A 23,306-nucleotide genomic window follows, 5' to 3' on the forward strand; every position below is an offset into this window, starting at 1 on the left:
TTGAGTTTAAACCCCTAAAACCTGTACTACATTCATTCGTCATTATACAGCTGATTTAACAAAGGTTATTATTGACGAAGACACTTGATGCTTTCGGTGTTTAAATCATCTTCTTCGACGATGATATTAAATAAAACTAATTGTATTTATATTATTTCAAACCTACACACTAACAGCCGAATGTTTCTCTAGACTACCTCGTTACTATCATGAATGAGTGAGTGAGTGTAAAATCAACATTGAACAATATTTTAGTTATGTCGCGCCGTGCCTGCTAGATGTGGGAGAGAGAGTGAAAGAGTGAGTTTTGTTAATTGACGCTTTTAACAGTTTTTCTGTTATATCGCAGCGTGTCAGTTTGTTGATGGAGAGGGACTGAATGAGTTCTTTTAATGGCCGCTTTAAACAGTATTCCAGTGACATCACGGCGTGTTAGCTTAAAGTAGGAGGCAAGGCAGATATTGATGCAGGCCTCAGACGATTACCACTTTGGTGACACACACGAGAGCCGGAATGGTGCTGACAAACCTAAAAATATAAGCAGGGCCAATCTGGGATCCGGACCCACGATCGTAGTTTGTGGCACAACTACTGGATGCTCCTCTGCGCTGCCTTAGACCTATGGGCCACAGTGACCCCCATCCACCTCCCCCTACCCCCATCCCCATCCCCCCGACATGTAATTCGGGGATGTGCGTGTAGGGATGTCATCACAGTGACTATGCATCATGTGATCTCCTGAGCATCAGTTCCAATCTACTTAAGGCAGAAGCCATGCCGATCCAGATGCCGTCCACTGGTACATTTACATTAGTTGAAAGGAAAATAGTGTCTACATGAGAGCATCACCTCATTAATCAAATATGATGCATTGTGTGCAGTGGGACGCCATCACCGGCCCTGATTAATCCACACGGTCACTTCAGGGGCGGTCATAATACAGTGGAGCCTCGTTAGTCCGTACACCCTTGTACATTCTAGTTTGATAAATACACTGCAACCGATTCGCCGCCATAGTTCCGTTTTGGAAGTGACGTCACTCTAATACAGCACAGAATTGCTTTCGCTTACGAGAGTAATTTGATTGGACGGCTATTTTTAGTGTCTTGTTATTGAAATGGAGCTCAAAACGAAGCTATGGAGGCAATGGGTCGGGATTATAAAAGAAGACCCGGGAAGATCCGAGGTTGAATAGGTCTTCAGCAACCCATGCTTGCCGTAAAAGGCGACTATGTTTGTCGTAAGAGGCGACTAATGGGATCGGATGGTCAGACTCGCTGACTTGGTTGATGCATGTCATCGTATTCCAATAGCGTGGATCGATGCTCATGACATAAATCACTGGATTGTCTGGTCCATACGCGTTTATTTACAGACCACCATTATATAGCTGAAATATTTATGAGTGCGGTGTTAAACAGCAAACAAAACAAACAAAAAATATTATAATCGAAAGTGGATATAATGCTCTTGATAACCTTTCAGCCAAACTGAGAAACAAGACGTCACCTTTCTCAAAACGCCTAGACTTGCATCTAGTCTCTGAAATGAACATATTTTGCAAATAAAGGAGCCCATAGACTCTCTTTATTTTCAGAATCTGATGTATTAAAGACTTTAAAGGGCTGTATAGGATATATTTCATTCAGGGTCTGCATGACAGACTACGAAACGTCGTTCATGCATAGTTCCAACGTATACTCAGGGTGTTGTTCTTCTCCGGCAATCGTCAGAATATTCCAACATCACGGCGTGAGACACCAGACAATGGCTTCCCACATTGTATTGTAGCCGTGTGGGGACGTCAAGGTCATAGACTTCGAACTATGACCTCGAGAGTGATGAGTAATTATAGACAGGTGTGATTGAGTGCATCCTGTTATTTAAATAGCGGCAACACCCTGTTGAATAACAATTATGTCTTCAATAATTACTTATTTCCGTTTGGCTTTTGAAGATGACGTTGGCATTAAAAAACATTATCGTTGGCATTGACGGGCATTTGTTCGTTAGTCAATTGCCCATTAAAACTATACTATCTTAAACTGATCAATGTCGTTCAGGACTTTCAAAACCACCGTTGTGGATGTATTCGAATATTACATTGCTTCGGTCAATCTCGTGGAGTCTGGGTATGTTCTATTACATTGCTTCGGTCAATCTCGTGGAGTCTGGGTATGTTCTATTACATTGCTTCGGTCAATCTCGTGGAGTCTGGGTATGTTCTATTACATTGCTTCGGTCAATCTCGTGGAGTCTGGGTATGTTCTATTACATTGCTTCGGTCAATCTCGTGGAGTCTGGGTATGTTCTATTACATTGCTTCGGTCAATCTCGTGGAGTCTGGGTATGTTCAATTGCGGCCATGCTCTCTTTGTTTGTTTGTTTATTGTTTAACGCCGCGCTCAGTAATATCCCATCTATATGACGGCGATTTGTAAATAATCGAGTGTGGACCAGACAATCCAGTGATTGACATCATGAGCATCGGTCCACGCAATTAGGATACGATGACATGCATCAACCAAGTCAGCGTGTCTGACCACCCGATCCCGTTTGTCGCCTCTCGCGACAAGCATAGTCACCTTTAACGGCAGGCATGGGTTCCAGAAGACTTATTCTACTCCGGATCTTCACTGGTCTATGCTCTCTAGTTTGATGGGTCGACAGCATATATAAGCCAAGTCTCTGAGGTGAATTAAAGTCAAGCATTGCTCCTTTTACGTATACACGTACAGACGTTGAACTGAGTATACGCGAAACTTCAAAGTACATATACATCTGTTTTTTGCAGGATAAATCATCAAACTTCATAGATCACTCGTCAGTCAAATGTTGTAACCGTCCTTCGCGCCATGGTTTTCTAATAGGGCGGTGTCTGGTGTCGTCTGCTAGTTCATGTTGAGATTTACCTCCGCTAGATGGCGCTGTGAATGCACGTGGCGCGTGCTCGCGTTGGTTAGGGACCGGTGGAATTAAGTCTGAGGAAGTCTTTTTTTATGCATTGTGTCTGTCTACGTCGACTCGAACTTTCAGATACAATCAAGGAAACCAGTTCTTTCATACATCTGTTAAGTAAAAACACATTTGGTTAACGAACAAACACAATTAATGGAAGATGATTTACCAGCTTGTCATTCTGGTCGACTTTTTTTTGTCCATCATTCGGACAACATCGAGCGCTTTCTATTTGTGTATTATTCCCGTAGCCTCACTTTCATGTGGCTTACCGCACCTTGGATTTAAACACAAGCCAGATATATCAGAAACCTTATACTGTTTCGAAGCCACATGTTTATTTATATGGTTTTTGATAGCGCTGGTCTTTAGGCATTGCATAATGGAATACAGGAAGATGCTCTTCGGTTGCTGGGACTGGCATAGAACTAATCTAGGAAGAAGGATATTTACAGAAATAACTTCAATCCAGTGAATATGGTTGAAGCAGATATGCCAGTTTGTAATGGATGCGTTGTGAGGAAGCGATTGATGTTGTAGGTTTATGAATATCCATTGAAGAAACTATTGAATGAAAATGAAACAGAAGAATTCTCAAGACCTCCAAACTTGTATTTGTCTGATAAATGAACTATTTTCAACACAGACCAGACCCTCCTGTGCAATTCTGGTGCCGCCCATTACATGGGTAAAAGTCAGAAAAGTGTAACTGAATACCGAACTGTGCATGCTCAGCCCAGCTACATGACGGAACCCTGGGAACATTTGACAAGCCACGCTAGGGCCGTGGGACCCTTTTAGGGGAAATAGCTGGGCTTTCAACGCGCTGCACGTGCGTTTGCAGGACATGACCTTAAATGACCTTCCCTAAGAGGACCCCTGTCTGAGACAAGTAGGTCATTGTCACGTCATAACACAGCAGCAGCCATAGGATGCCTGATGAGGAGGCTAAACCATCTAAGCACGCTATTAGGATCAGATCCCATCACTTTCGCCTCGTGTTTTTTTTTTAACATTATAGAAAAAATGTACTACTTAGGTTATGATCGAATTATTATCTTGTCCAAGAAACGCAACATTGTTTTTTAAATGATTGAGATTCATTGACGTATATTACATAAATGTCATCGATCCCAATTGCGTCGATCGATACTCATGTTGTCAATCACTGAATTGTCTGGTCCAGGCTCGATTATTTTACAGACCGCCGTCATATAGCTGGAATTTAGCTGAGTGCGGCGTTAAACAACAAAGAAACCAACTTAAAATTGATATTTCAGTTTATTGTCATATCCATTCATGTTGCCATACCATTGAAATGTATGAACTACCTGTCTTTCCCAATACAAATTTTCTTTTCTTTTTGCACTGCATCTTCCGCGAACAAAGAGGCACATCATATCGTGTTGGATATGTCATGTACTGCTCGGGGTCCGTTCCTCAACGCGATCTCACCGCTGCGCCTGTGCTATCCATAACATAGACTTACGACTTAGTTGTGTCACATAGATCGCTTTGTGACGCGGGGCGAAGCTGCAGATTATAATACATTTGTTCCACAATGTGACCAGGTGTTGTCGCTTATTTAAAACCGAAGCGAAGCTAGGGACGTTCTCGTTGTGAGTGAGTGAGTGAGTGGGTGAGTGAGTGAATATGGTTTTACGCCGCTTTTAGCAATATTCCAGCAATATCACGGCGGGGAACACCAGAAATGGGCTTCACACATTGTACCCATGTCGGGAATCGAACCCGGGTCTTCGGCGTGACGAGCGAACGCTTTAAACACTAGGCTACCCGACCGCCCCCGTTCTCGTTGTGGTTTCAATGGGGAACCTCTGAACTACATCGTGTAACAATTAAACTGTAGATTCAAATTACTTAATTCCTCTTAAGTAAAAACTCTAAACGTTTGGTGCTGCACTAGACCAACACTTAGTCAATTAAAACATGTCTTTAAAATATGTTTTTGTCTTCGAAAGAACCTTTCCTCTTCTGCTGTTCTCATATGGAATCAAGCAAACCAGACTTGGTTAGTTTGATGTAGACTTGCCGAGGCTTTTAGTAAAAGAAAATAACCAAAAAATATCAATTCCAAAGTCATGGTGCGGGACTACTGCTGTATTTTGAGGGAGGAAGTATGGTTTTACGCGCTTTCAGCAATATTCCAGCAACATTACGACAGGGGACACCATGAATTGCTTTACACGATCCACCATGTGAGGAACTGAACCCGACTCTTCGATGTAGAGAGCCAACACTTTAACCAGTGAGCTAGCTCCCATTCTCAATTTGAAAACAGTTCGACAATTTGAAATATACCTGTTGATTAGGATTTTAGATCGATACCATACCAGCCACATTTAATCGTATAAAAAAATTCAGATGAAATACCAACGGGCAAGTTAATAGCTTAAAGCAAGGTATATGTTTGGAACATTGGTTTTCGGATTGACTACGTACGATTGACCGATTTGGGTTAAATATGGTTGAGTTATATAAATCTACACCAACGTACTTGACTTCTGTTTTATAAGACCTGCATCACTTCGGGCTTTCCACCCGCATGACACGCCGCGATATAACTGGAATACTGTTAAAAGCGGCGTAAAACCCAACTCACTCACTCACTTTACAAGCCCACAATCTAGTGACCTTGTTCTCATGGTCTTGTTATAACATGTCGTTGTTGCGACTGGGAAATAGGAATAAACTATACCAAGTGTTTACAGAAGGACGGCATAGAAACTGACGTATCCGTCACTGATCCCATTCACTGCCAGTTTGGGTCAGAACCGTGTTCTGCACACGCCTCCGGAACAGAAGAACAAGAGGTGTTTGTGACGATAAGAACATATCCCAGCTGCTTTAGCCGTGCATGAAACCACGTTCCTCCCGTGACCTTAGAGAACTGCCTTACACTGAAACTGTAGGGTTGTCAATGGTATTTATAAAACGCTTGCATAATACTGTATGTCTGATGTGGCTATGGGAATACGATATCTGGTTTGTAACTGTGGGCGGTCTTAGATGATCTGTCTCAGTAACACCGCTTATGTTTCCATAGAAAATACCCCTTTCATGAAATGGTATATTTTTTTAATCTTAGGGCAAAACATATTTATTTATCTTACAAAGTGACATATTGATAAGGAACTACAGAAAACTTAATGTTTCGGAATTGCTTCACAGCGGGGTTGATTTGACTGTCCTTGTCTCCTCTGCATCCTTCTGTCATATGATCCTATCCAGTACTTGCGACGATCTTGCGGAATATATGGCGTTCATGGACCAACTGCTACTATATCGATGGCACTTTATATTCATATTAGCGAGATGGCTGGGGTATATAGATGTTCCAAATTAAAGTCATGAAAGTTCATAATCTATAAACTTAAGACGGCTTGACCTTTTTCCGGCTGCATATTTATCCAACCTGACCTTACAGAGTTATAAATGTATGCATAGGACCCCCCTCGGGGATAATTACATAATTATGTATTTATGGATATTGACTTATTAATATCTACATATACATATTGGGTCATATAGACATTTTAGATATCTTGTCTCGATCTCATACTGAATATATGCCTGACTTCCAAGCTGGGCGACTTAAAGTGACATCTCCATATTTCAATAAAGGAATTGTTCAATGGCGTTTAACAAACCCCTTGGATATTTTCAATAATTGAAAAGCTTCAACTATTAAACGATGTGTTACGCGTGTAATGTTTCAGACGTTAGGCTCAATTAGCATAGGTTTGTCTGACCAGTTTATGCACGGGCCCCGACCCTCTGATCGCGATGTTCCGGTAATGTCCGCCATGGAAACGGAGCGTGACAGCTCTTCCCAACTGGGATATAAATCCGCCATTACCGATGTGGACCAACCAGCATATATAATCAATATACTTGCCCCACTCTCGCATTGGCTCATTTCAGAATCGATAACACTGATACGTGCTTCCATACTTTTGTCCCATCTACAACTATAAGTCCATATTTGGTATTAAATCGCCTCAGGCTGTTAGCCCCCCGCCTACCACCGTAACCTTCGGAGCTTCTCCATGCAACCTTTACCTCCTCGCAATATTTCCCATATCGTCCATCTTGAAACATTGTTAATATCTCAGCGTCCCAAATTTGCCCTCGTTGCTTCAACGCCACCAGCCGCACCAGTACTTTACGTCTTCATCTACAGACATAATATGGTTATCGATTTTCTCTTTCAGGGTCAGTTATATATATTTATCGGACATGAATGCCCTTCCACAATTGCCGGTGTTTATCCGAGCTTTTCAACTTTTCTCCGTCCGATCCGATCGTGTGTGGCGTCTTCACAGAATCAGCAGATCGTGGCGTCTGCCTCTTTAGACCCCTGTTGAAACAATTTCTGTCAGGCCTTCCGAATTATGACAGATAACAGTCATTATATGAATAATGCAAACATTGTAGGTGTCATTATATCGTCCTCTCTGTTATTCAATAAAACAATAATGGCGGCTGTTTGCTTCTGCTTGATGTACGGCATTGTTTAGCCTTGCTCCAAGTCTGTACTAAAAGATAAGTCCATGGATGTGCAGTAATTCGATCCTTATAATGATCAAGTCTAGATAAGCGGACAGAACAAGGACGCCAGAGTTTTATAGGGACAACTTGTGTTTATTTTCTATGTAATCAATGACATAAACTGATAATTATTGCCTTAGAGACTTGTGCAAGTCTAGGTTTTATAATCATATCATTGAGGTCAGGTTTGTTAGTGGATTGTGTAGGTTAATTATATTTGTTGTGTGTGTTGTTCAAAAACCTCTCTCAACAACCTAACTATATGTTAGCGGGCCGTAAATACTCTAATCTGGGCCAGGCAAACCGGTGATTGATATTATGAGCAACGAACCACGCCGTTAGGATACCGTGATACACACACTATCAACCAAGTCACCCTGCCAGACTACCTCATTCATCACGTCGCTTCATACGACAAGCATAGATTGCTGGGGACCTTTCTAACTGGACTCCCGACAAAGTGGACAGGGCAAGTGTACTTCCTGCTAATCCGACACCTCTTTACGGTGGTTTCCATGGAATCTTTTAAAACCGCTGATGTAGATCTTTCAATATTACAATGTCGTGTTCATATCTTCAAAAATCCTTTTATATATATATATATATTTCTTCTTCTTTCAACGAATCGCTGTTGGCCTTATAAAAAAAAAAATACGTTGCTTAAACGCCTCGTTTGTGGCACCTCGATATGCCTTCAGAGCCAAATTCTTATTTCTTATCGCCACTTGTCTTTTTTAGCCCCAAACAACTATCTGCAATCGCGATATGCGCAAGAACGTTTTTTAAATAATTGTGAAAAGGTCACTTCCGTTTATTCAAGATGGCCTTGACCTTACACTGTTATGTCTGCAACAATTTCCTGCCAAACACGGACGCCATTTATCAGCGGAAAGTAACACATGTTCTGATTGGTTTATTGATAAGCGTGAAAGTATTTTCACATGGTGTGTGCTTTCTGAAATTTGATTGGGCGTCCGATCTGTTATCCATTTCCTCTAGTTTTCCAACAAGGTCGTTTTTACATTGTGGGTGTTTTTTTCTAAAAAGCCGACTTTAAATATACGGGGTTTCACTGGCTTTTGTCTGTGTAGACCCGGGGCCGTTTTGCTAATGTGAAACACATTGACCGTCATTTAATCAAACATGCCCGCCGTATGATGATGTTGATGTTTCTCTGCTGTCAAACATTGTACTGTTTGATTAGCAAACGTATATAAGCAAGCAAAAACAATTTATTAGCTGTTAAAGGCGGACGTTCAATTAGGGATGAAAGAGGACAAATCAGGTTTGTAACCTCTGTATTCCAGAGAGACCGGGCATTTTATTGCAAGGAATGGTTGAGGGGTGGTGGTGGGTTACTTAAATTATAAATTGCCACATGTATTTCGTGATGTGTTGCGTATGTCGCAAACGAAAGTGACCACCCCCGCCCTGAGAATATGCTTCGTTTGATGAGTTGGTGTCGACGCCACAATCACGAAGATGCCTCTCACTTCAATATTGTACCATTTTTATTGTATTAATACTATACCCCCTCCCCTCCCCTCCCATCTCTTTCCCCACACCGATCACCCCCTCTCTCACACACCCATCACCTACATCACCCCATCCCATCATCACCTTCCTCACTCCCATATCCACCCCGCGCCCACAGCCCCATGTCCCAACCACCATCATCACCCACCCCCACCCCCACCCCCACCCCTACTCCTACTCCCCAAACCACCACCACCCTTATCCCCCTCCCATCCCTGTCCCAACCCCAATACAACTCCTATCACCACCCTCACCCCATCCTTCCCTGAATTGACTTGAACTCCGCCTTGTTTAATCGTACAATTCCGGCGATCCGAAAACTGTCGGAAGAGACATGTCCCATATCTTCCTTGCACAAATAATGATTACCTTCTCCTAAACACTATCTCATTGCTTGTAGGTGTGGCGAGTAAAATTTTAATGTAATATATACAACGTATACTATACACCAGGGTTTAATGCCTACCTACAGTTCAAATCGATACCAGAGGTTTCGAGAGGTAATTCGACCCTTGTTGATGCGCAGCACAGTTCCCTGTACCTCATAAAGATATCGCTGGTCTTGGAGTAAATTAAAATCCAGTAATTGTCCCTCAAAGGGGAGTAATGCATCTTGTAGTCGACCACAACCGTGTAAAATCTAACGGTTCTTTGCATGGCATTATTGCCAACATCACGATGAACTAGATGACACCGGTGTAGCGAGATGGCATTTTTAAGGCACTTAATCTGTGCAATTCAGTGTTTAAACATTTAAACTGGAATAACGTGTTGAGGTGTTTTTCATCTGCGTAGGGACGGATGGCCTTATTGATAACGGGGCCTCTTTTCACGTCATTAAAACTGTTCCTGGAGTTTGTGAAGAACTATATGTCATTCTGACAATTGTGTGAGGTTGTTAATGATTATGATGTTGATGATGATAATTATAATGTTACTGATGATAATGATGTTGAAGATGAATAATTTATGATGTTAAAGATGATGGTTATGATGTCTAGGATGTTATGATGTTGATCATGATGTTAAGGATGATGTTATGATGTTAATAAAATATAGTTATGTTTATGATGATGATTACGACGAAGAAGAACGACAGTGAACCTTTTTGCTTAAGGAACGGTTTTGATACCGTATTATGATTTATAATATATTGTGTGAGGGAGTAGTGTCTTATGCCACTTTAGGTAATAACCCCCCCCCCCCCCCCCCCCCCCCCCCCCCCCCACACACACACACACACACACACACACTTATTTTGAAAATACAAATGTGGTAGTGTGTTGTGGGTAGTAAAACTATCTGCGAGAGGATTTTGATATTTCGGGCCCCTCCCTTCTAAACATGCTGGATTCGGCCCTGTTCAATCAGTTTATTTACTTTCTAGGCTAAAGCTTTGCATTATCTTTAGGTGGGTGATCAAATTATCAATTTAAACCGTTTACTTTCTAATTTGATTTGCATCAGTGGTTAGGCTCAGTGACTTGGTTGATTGCGTGTCATCGTGACCGTTGGTAATAATGTCACCCTCTAGTTTGTCTTCTCGTGGCTTCGAGGCTTTGAGATTCCCCGAGGTTACATTCAATAAATATTCCGTTGACTTTTATCAGAATACGGCAAACTTCAGCCACGAAACAACCTTTATTCTAACACAAGTTCCCCAGCGTCCGACCACGTACCACCTGCTGTGTTGCCTGCTGTGTTGCCAGCGGCCATTACGATCTGTTTGAGTTGAGACATTGACATGAAATTGACAAGAGAAGGGGTTATCAGCTGATTGTGTTGGACGGAGTGACCCCCTCGCGGATTGGGGTTAACGGGAGGATACCATAAAGACTTTGTCCGTGTTTACTAAAACAGGTGGCTATAAGCAAATAATTAGTCCAGTACCAAGGTTGCGGAATATCTACAGTCAATTTAATCAAAAAGAGTTTTGATGATACAAATAGGAAAGTCTAGCGACCTGTATAAAATCAGCATTAGATTGTTCAAAACGGAGAAATTCAATTTCTAAGGTCTCACAGATTATATGTTAGTGAGTTAGTGAGGTTTAACGCCGCTTTTAACAGTATTCCAGTACTGATTTGTCTGCTTAATGTGGGAGGAACGCCCGAAGTAATGCAGGTCTCAAACGTAAACCACTTTGGTGAAACCCACGAGCACGGGTATGGTGCTGACAACCCTAGAAGCACGATCCGGGCGAAACGGGATTCGAACCCAAGAACATAGGTTTCTGGCGTGCCCAAGGGACACAACTCTGCACAGCGAACCGCGGCGAATTGGACGACTGGGCCATTCGTGCCCCCGCGTTTGGGATTAAACAATATCATTTATTTAAGACCTTAAACACTACATTTATGCCTATTCCATATGAAAAGAATCGATCGTAAATTGAATCGCAGAATACGACATAACCATCAATTGACATTCGTACACTCAGTAAATCACAAATCGTTCTTCCCATTGAGAAACGCCAGTGGCCTAGCTCGATAGGAGCTCTGAATCTATACCCGTGTTGGTTCTAGCGATCCCTCGAGACTTGGAGACAATTACGCATGTTTAATTGGGTGATAGAGCATAATTTGATTGTAGATGCCACTCAGAAGATAATGCGAGATCTGTATTCACGCACAGGCGACGCAAGAATTTTTATATCGTCTGTAAATATCTCATTATAAGGGATGTTTCAGTGGCTGCTCTTACCCTGTTCGTGAATCACGTTCACTTATGTTTAATACTGGCATGCTTACTGAATATTACTTCTTTTTGTTGAAAGTTTTGGAATAATTACACAATTTATTAAAGTTATGATCTTCTCGTAGACGTTTTGTTAAGGCCACAAAAACAAATATTTTTTTTAAATATACGGAGCAGGTAAGTCGTATTTTAATAAAAAAAACAACAACATTATTTCAATTTTCAATCACTCAATGTAACCCCAATTGTGGTAAATGAAAGCAACATTTGAAATAACTGTCTGATTTGCAAATAACGAACGACATTGCCGGTCGTGAGAACGGGTTAGGTGCAAAGTTCAGTTTTGGAAAGGGAAATAACTTTAAAAAATCGGAATCGGAACCGAATTTAGTTTTCAAACGATTTAAAAAAACAAAAGGGTCGGGTCGATTTTCAAAATCTATCGGTGATGATACGCACGATTTTCACATGTGGCCTAGACTGGCACAAGTCTTTAAGACAGTCATTATTAATTTAAATCATAATTTCTAGATGATGTAAATAATAAGAACAAGTTTTCCCCAAAAGAGACTCGTGTCATTACTGTCAATGTAACCAGACTTGCCTATTAGGAGGTCAGAATTGCCCCACATCCATGGACCTATCTTTCAGTACAGACTTGGAGCAAGGCTACATGAAGCCTAACACAGCTCAGTTCAAAACCAAAGGCGCACCGAGTTCTTGTGCGTTTCTGTAAACAATCCTATGTTCACTGTCAATTCCATAGATTATCTCCAAATCACCGTACAACCGTCGAAGCGAATCACCGATACTTCCGTTGCCATAGTAACACTAACGTCCCCGAGCACGTTCAGTCCGTGCTGGGTGCACGTGGTTCTGTTGACCAGAACCACAGAGCGCTGTCAGCTCGCTGCTGGACAGAAGATCGGCGTGCTCCAGTCTCTAATCAAGGGTTTACAAACACTGCCATGTTTAGCGCACACATCGCATCTCTCAGCAAGATGTCCCGAGGGTGTATATAATGTTTGTTTTCCGTGGCTCATATGTCAACAGTTTAACACTCGTCAGCAGTTGTCAGTCAGGAGATGAGATGAGCCAACACAACCTGTTTATTCAACTCCCAATTGTTCTGAGGTGAAGTTCGGCGAGAATGACTATATGCCTAGTTGTAGACAAACGTCTAGTCTCTGAAATAAACATATTTTACAGAAAAAAGCAATTGTTAAATTATAGTTATAAAATAAAATAAAAAGGAGCCAAGAGATACTGCAGTAATCTAGACTTGCCAAATATTATAGACTGACAAGGGCTGTTTTGGATATATTTGTTTCAGGGCCTGTATGAGAAATATGCCTAAGTGGATAATGTGGATAAAAACAAGTCCTGCACCATGACTGTGGAATATATTTATTTTATGAAAAAAATAATCTAGAAACGCATACAAAAGCAAGTCTAGCCAGCTCTAGCTGGCTCTATTCTATGAAATCAGCAGAGGGATTTCTTTTATTTTTAGAGTCAAGAAGGATATTGTGTAATATAAGATTTCAAAGACTATATGTTAGTCTAGATAAAAACCTGAAAATGCAATCTTATTAAATCGAACTCCGCTAACTGGATATATCGTTTAAGAAGAGTTATTGGTCCCGACAGAATCCTGATTAACGCAATGTTCTTTTATTGGTACTTCGTTTGTCTCGAACAACAGTTAACTCGATGTATTAACGATGGCCTTCGGACTTCGAATTAACGTTAATTAACGTAATTAATATAGCATATGTCACCTTTTATCCAGGATGTCCTGAGGCTATTGAAAAACTATTTCAAACCTGCATGGTTTTGATAGAAATAATATTTCAGCGGTTTGATCTTAACACCATTACTTCATATTGCGTATTAACTATTGGAACAATCCAAGAGTTAGTGAGTATTGATGTATTTCTGTTTCGCAATACTCCGGCAATATCAAGACAGTACGACAAGGTTTGGCCAATCCATTGTCTTAGCTTTACCTGTTTGAAATGCCACGGAATATAGAAACACCAGAAATCAAATCTAAATGATCATATTTCATAATTCTGTCCATGACCTTTTCATACAATTGGTATTTATCCGCTAAACAAATCTTGTGTTGTTGACGCTATTTCAGTTGAGACAATTCTCTTGTTTTTATCGTTACACGACAGTACTTGCCGCGGGGCTTTGCTTAATTATCTCTAAGTATAATTAAGCCCAGCGGGGTTGTTATTGACTTTAGGTACCAAACGCACGACGCCCGGGAAATCAATGATGTTTATAGCTAGAAATGAGAACTATTGGTCACTAGCTGGACAGGTATCCATGCATGTTGATTTCATCCAGTGTGAAATAAGACATATGTCGACAGCAATGTATCATGTTGTGTTGACGGCATTGGAATCTGAAATGCAGATTAAATTATTGAAATTGTAGGCCCTTTTTACTATCAAACACCCCTCTCTTTTTGTCAATAAACCATTAGGCCTACATGTGTTTATCGTGAAACCTTTGTCTTAAAGTATCTTTGAATGCAATAAAAAAAGAAAAAATTATGTGTGTATTGATCTTATCGAAAATTGTTTTACAGCATCGACCCGTTTAATCAGGCCAATAATTTTCAGAAAGGTATAATCAGATTGACACATCTTCGGATTCACGAATCATGGTCACATTATGATGTCCATTGTAGATATGGAGGTGTTCTGACCAGTTCTGATTCGATAGGAAAAGTTTCCAGATTAACGTGGTTCGGTCTGACGAGGTTACACTGTAAACCGATAATTATCATATCCCGTCCTGAGTCTAAGGTTCACTGAATGTTTTCACTGGAAGGAGGTGCATGGAAGCGGCATGAACGCAAGCTTTGATCTCAACCCCCATCCCCGATTCCTGAGGCCAATGAGAAAATGCCATTGTTCTCGTGCCAATATTCTTGTTAGTACGTATTACCTTTATAAATAGTCAAACTACTTCTCCTCTGGACATGGTTCCTACTCGTGTTTCTTATCTATCTGTTATCATGGAAAAATGTACACCGCGTCCCAAGCTGCCTTTGTGACCACTAAACGCTCTTTGATGAATAATTGCATGCTAATGACTACAAATCACCGCTGCGGATCCCCTAAGGTCACTCCGTCTTCCGCCCGGGACAGCAATACCACTGTCAACGTCCTCATCTTCTCCACAGCGACAGCACTGAGTGCTTCTGGGATTCTTGAGTTTATATTCATGCATGTCTGGTAACTGATACTGCGGGATGTGGAGGCTGCCGTCATGTTTCATACATATATATACGCCGCCGTGACCTTGAGGAGACAGAGGCTGTCTGTACCGCGCCGGTACCGTTATTACGCTGTGCGTGTTGGGTGATTGGCTTTGCTCTTTCACAGTACATATGCCGTTATGCGGAGAGCCATTACTGTTTGTTCGGACTGAGTGCATTGGATAAAGATTCCTGCCACAAAGGGAAGGCAACAATCCATTTTGTTTCTGTAAGGTAAAGCTTAGGATGGTTTTGAGACGAGTTGGTTCTGTCGTACCCGAAAGCATATGTAGCGTGAGGTTATTTGGTCTGCTTCGGGAAAATTCGCGTCGATTTTGGTTGCTTCGGGTTGCTTCGGGCTGTTTAGGGCGGGATGTTTCGCTTACTTTGGGTTGCTTGAGGTTGCTTTGGATGGGTTCTCAATGTGAGCTTAGGAATAGTGTCTATTTAGATTCTACAGCCAGATAAAAGAGACGGATTGGCATATTAGGTTCTGAATAATGTATTGAGAATTTGGCTTCTTTGGGCCTACGTAAATCAAAGATCAAGTACGTGCCTCACTGCTTTGGATACTTGGCCTAAACATGAGTATATGTCGGACCAAGAATGAGGTCTTTATGGATTTAAACACTTGATCCAGATCTTTGGGACCACAATATTCTACCAGGGATCTGTCTTACTGCACCGATTAAAGATTTGGGAATATTTTGGTTCACCGACAGGAGGACCCCCGAGAAGATTGCCATAGCGCACGCTCGGCCATGATGAAGAAGGGGATGAAAAGTCCTGCTTAAAACATTCTTACAACTCTTGCAACCTCTGGAATACAACGGGGACGTTGATACTTGATACACCTCCAGCCATAAGTGGCCTCTTAACTCCGTTATCGACCATCTCCTTTAAACTCGATGGAAACTGCCCATAATGTCTCATTCTTCATATTCTATGACCCTCCTTATCATTTATACGTACTTTGATAACAATAGTAATTAGGATATTTCCCAAATCCTGCATGCGTGTATCTCGAGTCGTTTCAAAGAGTCCAAGATACCCTGCCGTGCAGCAATTCCAAAGGACCGCCTCCCCATATCTTAATTGTAGTTTGGCGTGATCTCCAATTTGTTCCGCACTCGTGAGGAGATACGCACACACGGGCAAGCCAGATCTGCTCTTCATTAACGGACCAGTATATCTGCTGGTGTCAGTTTGAGGCGTCCGTACCCACAATCCTAGTGTTTTATGCCCACGCGTAGCCAGCATGGGGTGCCAGGACCGTCTGCTGTTCTATGTTCCCTTGAAGGATATTTACACCTGGACAATGAAACGGAAATCGAGATTTGGCAGGCAACAACGGCCATCTTTAGGTGTTTACATCCAAAAGACGCCTTTGCTATTGTGCAGTGTCACTTCTTGATTGCTTTTAGATTTAATGCATGCGACCATACGTTCAATCTCACTCCACCATCAATAATAACCAGCCATTGCACATGTAAACGCATGCTGATATTTGATTGCCAAGAACTGCAAATAGTGTTCCTGATGCATGGGAGTGGCGTTGATGGTATTGGCTTCATCAACCTAAGTGTTGGACTTTCTTATAATCCATCAGCATCACGCTTTTCTTCAGATATGAAGCTTTGTCATTCATTTATACCATCAAACATGTTTATTGCCCTTTTAGAAGAAGAACAAAAGTTGGACAAAGTTGGACTTTTATGAAAACAGGCGGGTCTCGTTTTAAGCATGTACACTATTCTCCACGTGACACGTTATACGAGCCCAATACTGTTTGTGTGGCCCCCGGTGTATTATGCAATCCGTATGAGGGTAAGGGTCTCTAGTGAATGACACGTGGCCAATTGTTAACCCAGATAACACGTCATCATGCACAAACCATGAATATCCTGCTGGAACCAGGGTGACTTGCTCCCTGGCCCAGATGGATTATTTGATAAAGTGTCGGTATCTCAATGCTTCACAAAAATCAATATGAAGGAGACCTCATAAGTTGGTTATGTGATTTGTAGGTTAAGCGTAAAGGATTTTAGCACCACTTCGGCAATAAATATATGCCTGAACCGAGCGACCCATGCTTTTAAGTGTGTTTGTTTCTTTGTTTGTTTGTTTGTTTTTCGCCGCACTCAGCAATAGTCCAGCTATATGACGGCGGTTTGTAAATAATCGAGTCGCGGGCACACAATCCAGTGATTGATGTCATGGTCATCGATCTACGCAATTTTGGGGCACGGTGGCATGCCATTAACCATGCCACCGTGCCTGACCACCCGATCTATTAAGTCTATTAAGTCGCCTCTCAAATGCAGCCCCGTGAAGATCTTGGTCTTCAGCAACCCATGTTTGCCGTAAGAGGTGACTATGTTTGTAGTAAGAGGCGATAAGTGATCAATCACTGGGTTGTCCGTTAAACAACAAACAACAAATTTAGCACTAACAATGAGTAACTCTGTTATGAAAAGCAGACAACATTGACTGCAACAATATACAACAAAATGTTATTGTGAAAATGTAATAAATACACTATAAACCCAATAGATTTTACCTCTGTCTATGGAGAGATAAACATGATTTATTCGCAACCTCGTTATGTTTATAATTGTATTAAACCGTTAAACAACGGTAAATCCTTCAGGCAGATGTTTGTCAGGGCTTCTGTCACGGTACGTATGTTGCAGATGTTACGGGATAATGGTGACAGATAATGGCCGCATTGTGCCCCACCCACTCTAATGTCTGACATTATGAAATAGCCCTGTTTCGACAGATTGTGTCAGTCATTGTTTTTTCTCATCGCTGGAGGGCGAGGCCAAGGAAAGATGATCTCGGGCGTTCTTGTACCATGTCTGCCCCCACCCTTATATCAACAGCGAGAACTCTAAATTGCCTCATAGCCAAGTGGTAGTGACGTCAGGCTATTAATGTAACGTTCACAAACCGTACCCCGACGCAGACCCGGCGAAATCCTTCAAATATGGTTTTGATATATGACCCATCACTAATGTACCACATATAAGTGCTGATGTGTTAGACGATGCTGATACCTGTTTAGAATTATCCAACTTAAAACGAACCCTCATTAATCTGAATCACACGTCCCAATCCACGTACTCATGAGCTTCAGCTGAAGGATTCAAGACAGAAAGACAGAGAGACAGACAGACAGAGAGACAGACAGAGAGACAGACACTAGTTTATTTATGTCTCACTTCTGGACATACATAAAACAACTTTATACAAATAAACATTGATAGAATGTACAGAACTATTTAATAGAATTATGAGAGACAAATAATCATCAAATTCGTACAGAAATGCTATAATGATGATATAGAAAAACGTTATCCATATAAAATATGCTTTCTCGGATAAAAATTAAAAAGCAGACTTTGGAAAGTATAAAACACACACTAGCATCACTGAATATAAAGAAAATTTGTCGATATCAGGTTTATCTGATAGATTCTGAGACTTAAGAATACATTCATTAAAAGAGTTCAATCTGTCCTCCTCCGCCAAGCTTACACGTCGTGAGATTACTGAAATACTGGCGTTAAACCAACTCAATCACTTCAACCGTAATCGTCCTGATTGACGAGTGTACCGAATAGCGAAACATGGAGAGAGAACACACAGAGAGCGATGTTTCAGTAACGACGTCACGACTAACAAAGGTATCTTACATAACTGTGTATTTGACATTCAGCCAGACATGCTCTTAAACCATATCAAGGTAAGCATGTTTACTCAGTGTGTTTCGGAATGATGCCAACTCCTCGCCATGTAAACCTGCATCAGTCACAGTATCAAAGTTTACAAAGAATATTTGCCATCATGATTCCAAAGTTGAAGAATCCTTCGCGTCTGGGGGATGCTCGGGTGATCCAGTCGTCTAAAGGACCGCTTTTGGTTGCCGCCTAAGTATACTAACGATTAGTCTCTGCTAATATATAATTTTGACATTTAAATTGAAAAAGAGCCCCGGTGAGATCAGACTTGCATTACAGAAAGGGCTTGGCAGAAGGGAAAATAAAATGGTTCAGTGACTGTGTGACAGACTAAGCCCTAAGCTGTGAAGGCCATTATGAAGCGCGTTCGAATCTTTGTCCTGATCCCAATTCAACCTCATTTAGGTCCAGAGCCTGCTTGCTCGTGGGTTCCCATAAAAAGTGGTAAACGTCTGAGACCTGCATCACTTCGGGCTTTCCTCCCACATGAAGCAGACAAGCCGTGGTACAACTGATATACTTTTCAAAGCGACACGAAACATGTCACTCACTCACTCACTCACACTTCACATGGGCAAATTGCCAAGACTGGCAGACCATCCACCTGCGGCCAAGAACAACCTAATCGTGTTCCACAGGAAGGTATAAACCATGCACCACAGATGACTAATGGTAGATCTCATCGGTTCTGGTCAACAGACACCTGATAGAAGACACCTGATACCTATTGGTGTCTGATACCATGTTCTCATGGTGATGATAGTCCTGTCAATTAAAAGCCCATCTGAGCGGCATGAGGCCTGGGGAGTGAGACACAAGCCGCCATGTTGATACCAAGGCTTTACTAATTGACGCGGACAAATTACACACCGTTATCTTTGAGAGTATCGGAACATCCAATGCATGTTGCTTTACCGGTGTTGACGGACGGACGAACTCACATCGTACAGTTAGAATAAGGCACCACATACACACAAGGCTAGGGACTGAGTAATTACTAATTTGGGGCGCCCTTTCTTGGTTCTGGACAAATTATAAGGCCATGTCCCTGGCCTAGCATGTTCCGCCTGATTGTTTGTTTGTTTGATGTTTAACGCCGCAGAAATATGACGGCGGTCTGTAAATAATCCAGGCTGGACCAGACAATCCAGTGTTTTACATCATGAGCATCGATCCACGCAATTGGGAAACAATGACATGCATCAACCAAGTCAGCGAGTTTGACCATTCGATCCTGTTAGTCACCTCTTACGACAAGCATAGTTGCCTCTTACGACAAGCATAGTTGCCTTTTATGGCAAGCATGGGTTGCTGAAGACCTATTGTACCCTGCATCTTCAAGGTCTCTGTTCCGCCTGAACATGCTTAGAGTGATATGGTTTTGCACCGCTATTACTTATTAGAACTCTCCTTGTTTACTCTTAGAGAAAGAAATTATGTGTTGTATCTTTAGCTCTATTCCAATATTATTACGATCTGGAGCACCCTTCTTCTCTGTGGCAATACTTTTCCTGGCGTTTTTAGAAGTGTTTGCCACTTTATCTAAACTTCTTCTGCAAGTGGGGAATATAGTAAGGTGTTTTCTGACATCGGAAGGGTCGTTCCACTGACACATTCGAAGGTATTGGCAAAATACTTTTTAACATTATAGAAACATTTCTGTTTGAGTGACATGTCATTAATACAGATGCCACGTGACGGATGACGTCACTAGTTTATTACAAAGAAATCCGACGACCTTGACATTGCATGGATCGATAATATAAGGGGAACACTCACAACAAATAATTGATGCCAAGCTGTGGTGGGGGTCTTTATGAATATTGATAGATGTCATGGATGAAAACATAGACAAAATTATAGACAAAATCATAGATAATAAAACGTGGCATCATGACGATACACTGCAACGTGAATATCTGTCGGGTTCTATAAGGATAAGTTTGCATCCTAACATCTGAAACGTTTGCCCTTGATATTGATTTTACTGTGCAATGCATGTACAGGTCAGTGACTTTTATGTTATTACAGACAACAGTAATGCTGATGAAGTCCATGTTGTTTCTCTGTGTTAATGCTTTTGGATTAAACAATAGGAAAATTGTATGATAGAATATTGTGTGAATGTTTATGTTTTAAGTTAACAACGTATTATTCTGAAAAGGTTTACAGTACAACTCAATTAGTCCAGAACTCATTAAGAAAATGTTATGCAAAGGACTTTATTCAGTGACAATGATTTGTTAGTTTTGAAGTTAGTTAAACCCGGACGATTTAACTGTAAGTGGTATGAATTAACGATGTTTCGCTGCATATATCTGTCTCTGTTAGCATATTTGCGTTACGCGTGTGTGTGTGTGTGTGTGGGTGTGTGTGTGTGTGTGTGTGTGTGTGTGTGTGTGTGGGGGGGGGGGGGGGGGGGGGGGGGGTTCGATTCCCAATTCTCGTGTCCCCTGCCGTGCTATTGCTGGAATATTGCACACTCACTCACACCTTAAATATACGGATATATCCTGTGTATCAATCCTTCTGTGTGAATGAACGTTTGACTTCACTTTGTGCACGACTGTATTAATCCAGTTTGTTTCACTACAATGGTAACATGACAGGTCACGAACTTTTCCCAATCATATCGGCTTCCGTTCGGGGAAGTAGGTCAGAGCTGTTAGAGCATCTTTATACCACCCATAAACCTTTCCACTGTTTATTCGGCTGTGAGTTCCATAAAGGATGCGTTAATATGGCGCGTGTAGCACATCTACACAGAACACTAAAACTATGTCTCTGGCATCTTATAACGGTACAGGGAACAGACAAGCCCCCTGTTGCACTCCACCGCGAAGAATGTCTGGAATTGCACTAGACCAGATAGACAGGCGAAACAGCCAGTCTGACATCGGTTTCACTCTTCTTTATCAGGCGCATCCATTAGCTGCTTGCTACACGTGTTTCAGTCAACACTGCTTTAAAGAGTTGCTGTGTTGTAAACGCTAGGTGTGAAGGTGTGAGGATGGGTTAATATACTTCGTATGGATACGGCCCACGTGTATCTGTTATGGTGTAAAACAGTTGGTTCTTTCTCGTGTGGATAGCGCACGTGTTGGATGAAAGGAAGGACCGGAGTTGGTATAAAACCATTACTTACTTGTAACTAATGACATTAATGTTATGTTTACTGTCTTAACGAGTCACGATGTTGTTAACGCTTGGTGTATATCTGATAGCATTGGTTGATACGTTGTATAGGATCTAAACACATGTCGGATGAAAGGAATTGCTTATTTGGAATAAAAGCATTTACTTCTTTTAAACTAACACACTGATTCTTTCTGAGTTTTTAGATGTAAACAGTAAGAGCAGGTTGTAAGGATTTGGTTTTTGCACGTCTTGGGGATAGCATAAACATGTTGGAAGGAAAGGAATGAGTGATTTTGTGTTTTTCTCTACAAGTCATTGGGACGGAAAGGAAATATATATAATTGTCTGTTGTAGTTTATGCGAGTCTGAAATACAAGGTCTTTCTTTAAAACTTGACATATAAACCCCATTAAATAGGGCGATCGTCTTACAAAGGGCCACTGATAAAGTATGTTAGGGGGTATTGGGAAAATACAACTATCGATGTCTGTAAAACATGTAGTCTTGTATCATGACTGTGGAATTTATATTTTTTAGGTATTTTGTTTTATTGAAAGCCTAAACAAGTCTATATCAATCTAACCAAGTCCAGTTTGCTGGATTCCACAAAACAGCAAAAGAGGAAAGAATCTTCCAAAATATATTTTTATTATTTTTAAGACATGTTTTCATTGACTCAGTATTAGTCTCGAAAAACATGCTGTCTGGTTTATTCCCTATCAATACCTTATAAACAGACATAGATGGAAGTACAGAAGGTCAATACAACATGAATACCCGCAGACAGACATGTGTAACATTGGAACTGAACTTGTTTGTGACTCAAAGTCAGAGATATTGTTGGTAACATAAGTACTATTTGTTGTTAAATGCCTCCCTTATTTTACATACTATTCCAGTTATGTGACGTCATCCGTAGGTATATATATTGGAATCTAACGAAACATTCCAGTGACTGATATAATGAACAACGCGCCACACCTTCGGGGTACCATGACGCGCAGTTAACCAGGTCACTGAGCTTGACCACCCGATCAATTAAGTTGCCTCTTACGACAAGCATAGGTTGCTGGGGACCGATTATAAACCGGCGTCTCACAGGGTTGCCTCCAAATGCTATGTAAGTGTTCATCACATGCTGGGGGCACGGGTGGCCCAGTCGTCTAAGGCGCTGCGATTCGCTGTGCAGAGCTGCGTCCCTTTGGCGGGCCAGAAACCTACGATTGTGGGTTCGAATCCCGGTTCGCCCCGATTATGTTTCTAGGTTTGTCAGCATCATACCCGTGCACGTGGGTTTCACCGAAGTGGTAAACGCCTGAGACCTGCATCACTTCGGGCTTTCTTCCCACATTAAGATCACACGCCGTGATATAAACAGAATACTGTTA

At 41.5% G+C, this 23,306-nt stretch overlaps 1 protein-coding gene across 2 annotated transcripts in view; it reads left to right on the forward strand.

Moving 5' to 3' along the window:
- LOC139445053 (uncharacterized) overlaps nt 1-23,306 on the forward strand; it is a 69,170-nt gene that overhangs the window by 16,704 nt on the left and 29,160 nt on the right. The gene's annotated exons all lie outside the window — the stretch shown is intronic.

Source organism: Haliotis cracherodii, unplaced genomic scaffold (assembly GCF_022045235.1).
Source record: "Haliotis cracherodii isolate W230 unplaced genomic scaffold, xgHalCrac1.p SCAF_6, whole genome shotgun sequence".
Taxonomy (NCBI): domain Eukaryota; kingdom Metazoa; phylum Mollusca; class Gastropoda; order Lepetellida; family Haliotidae; genus Haliotis; species Haliotis cracherodii.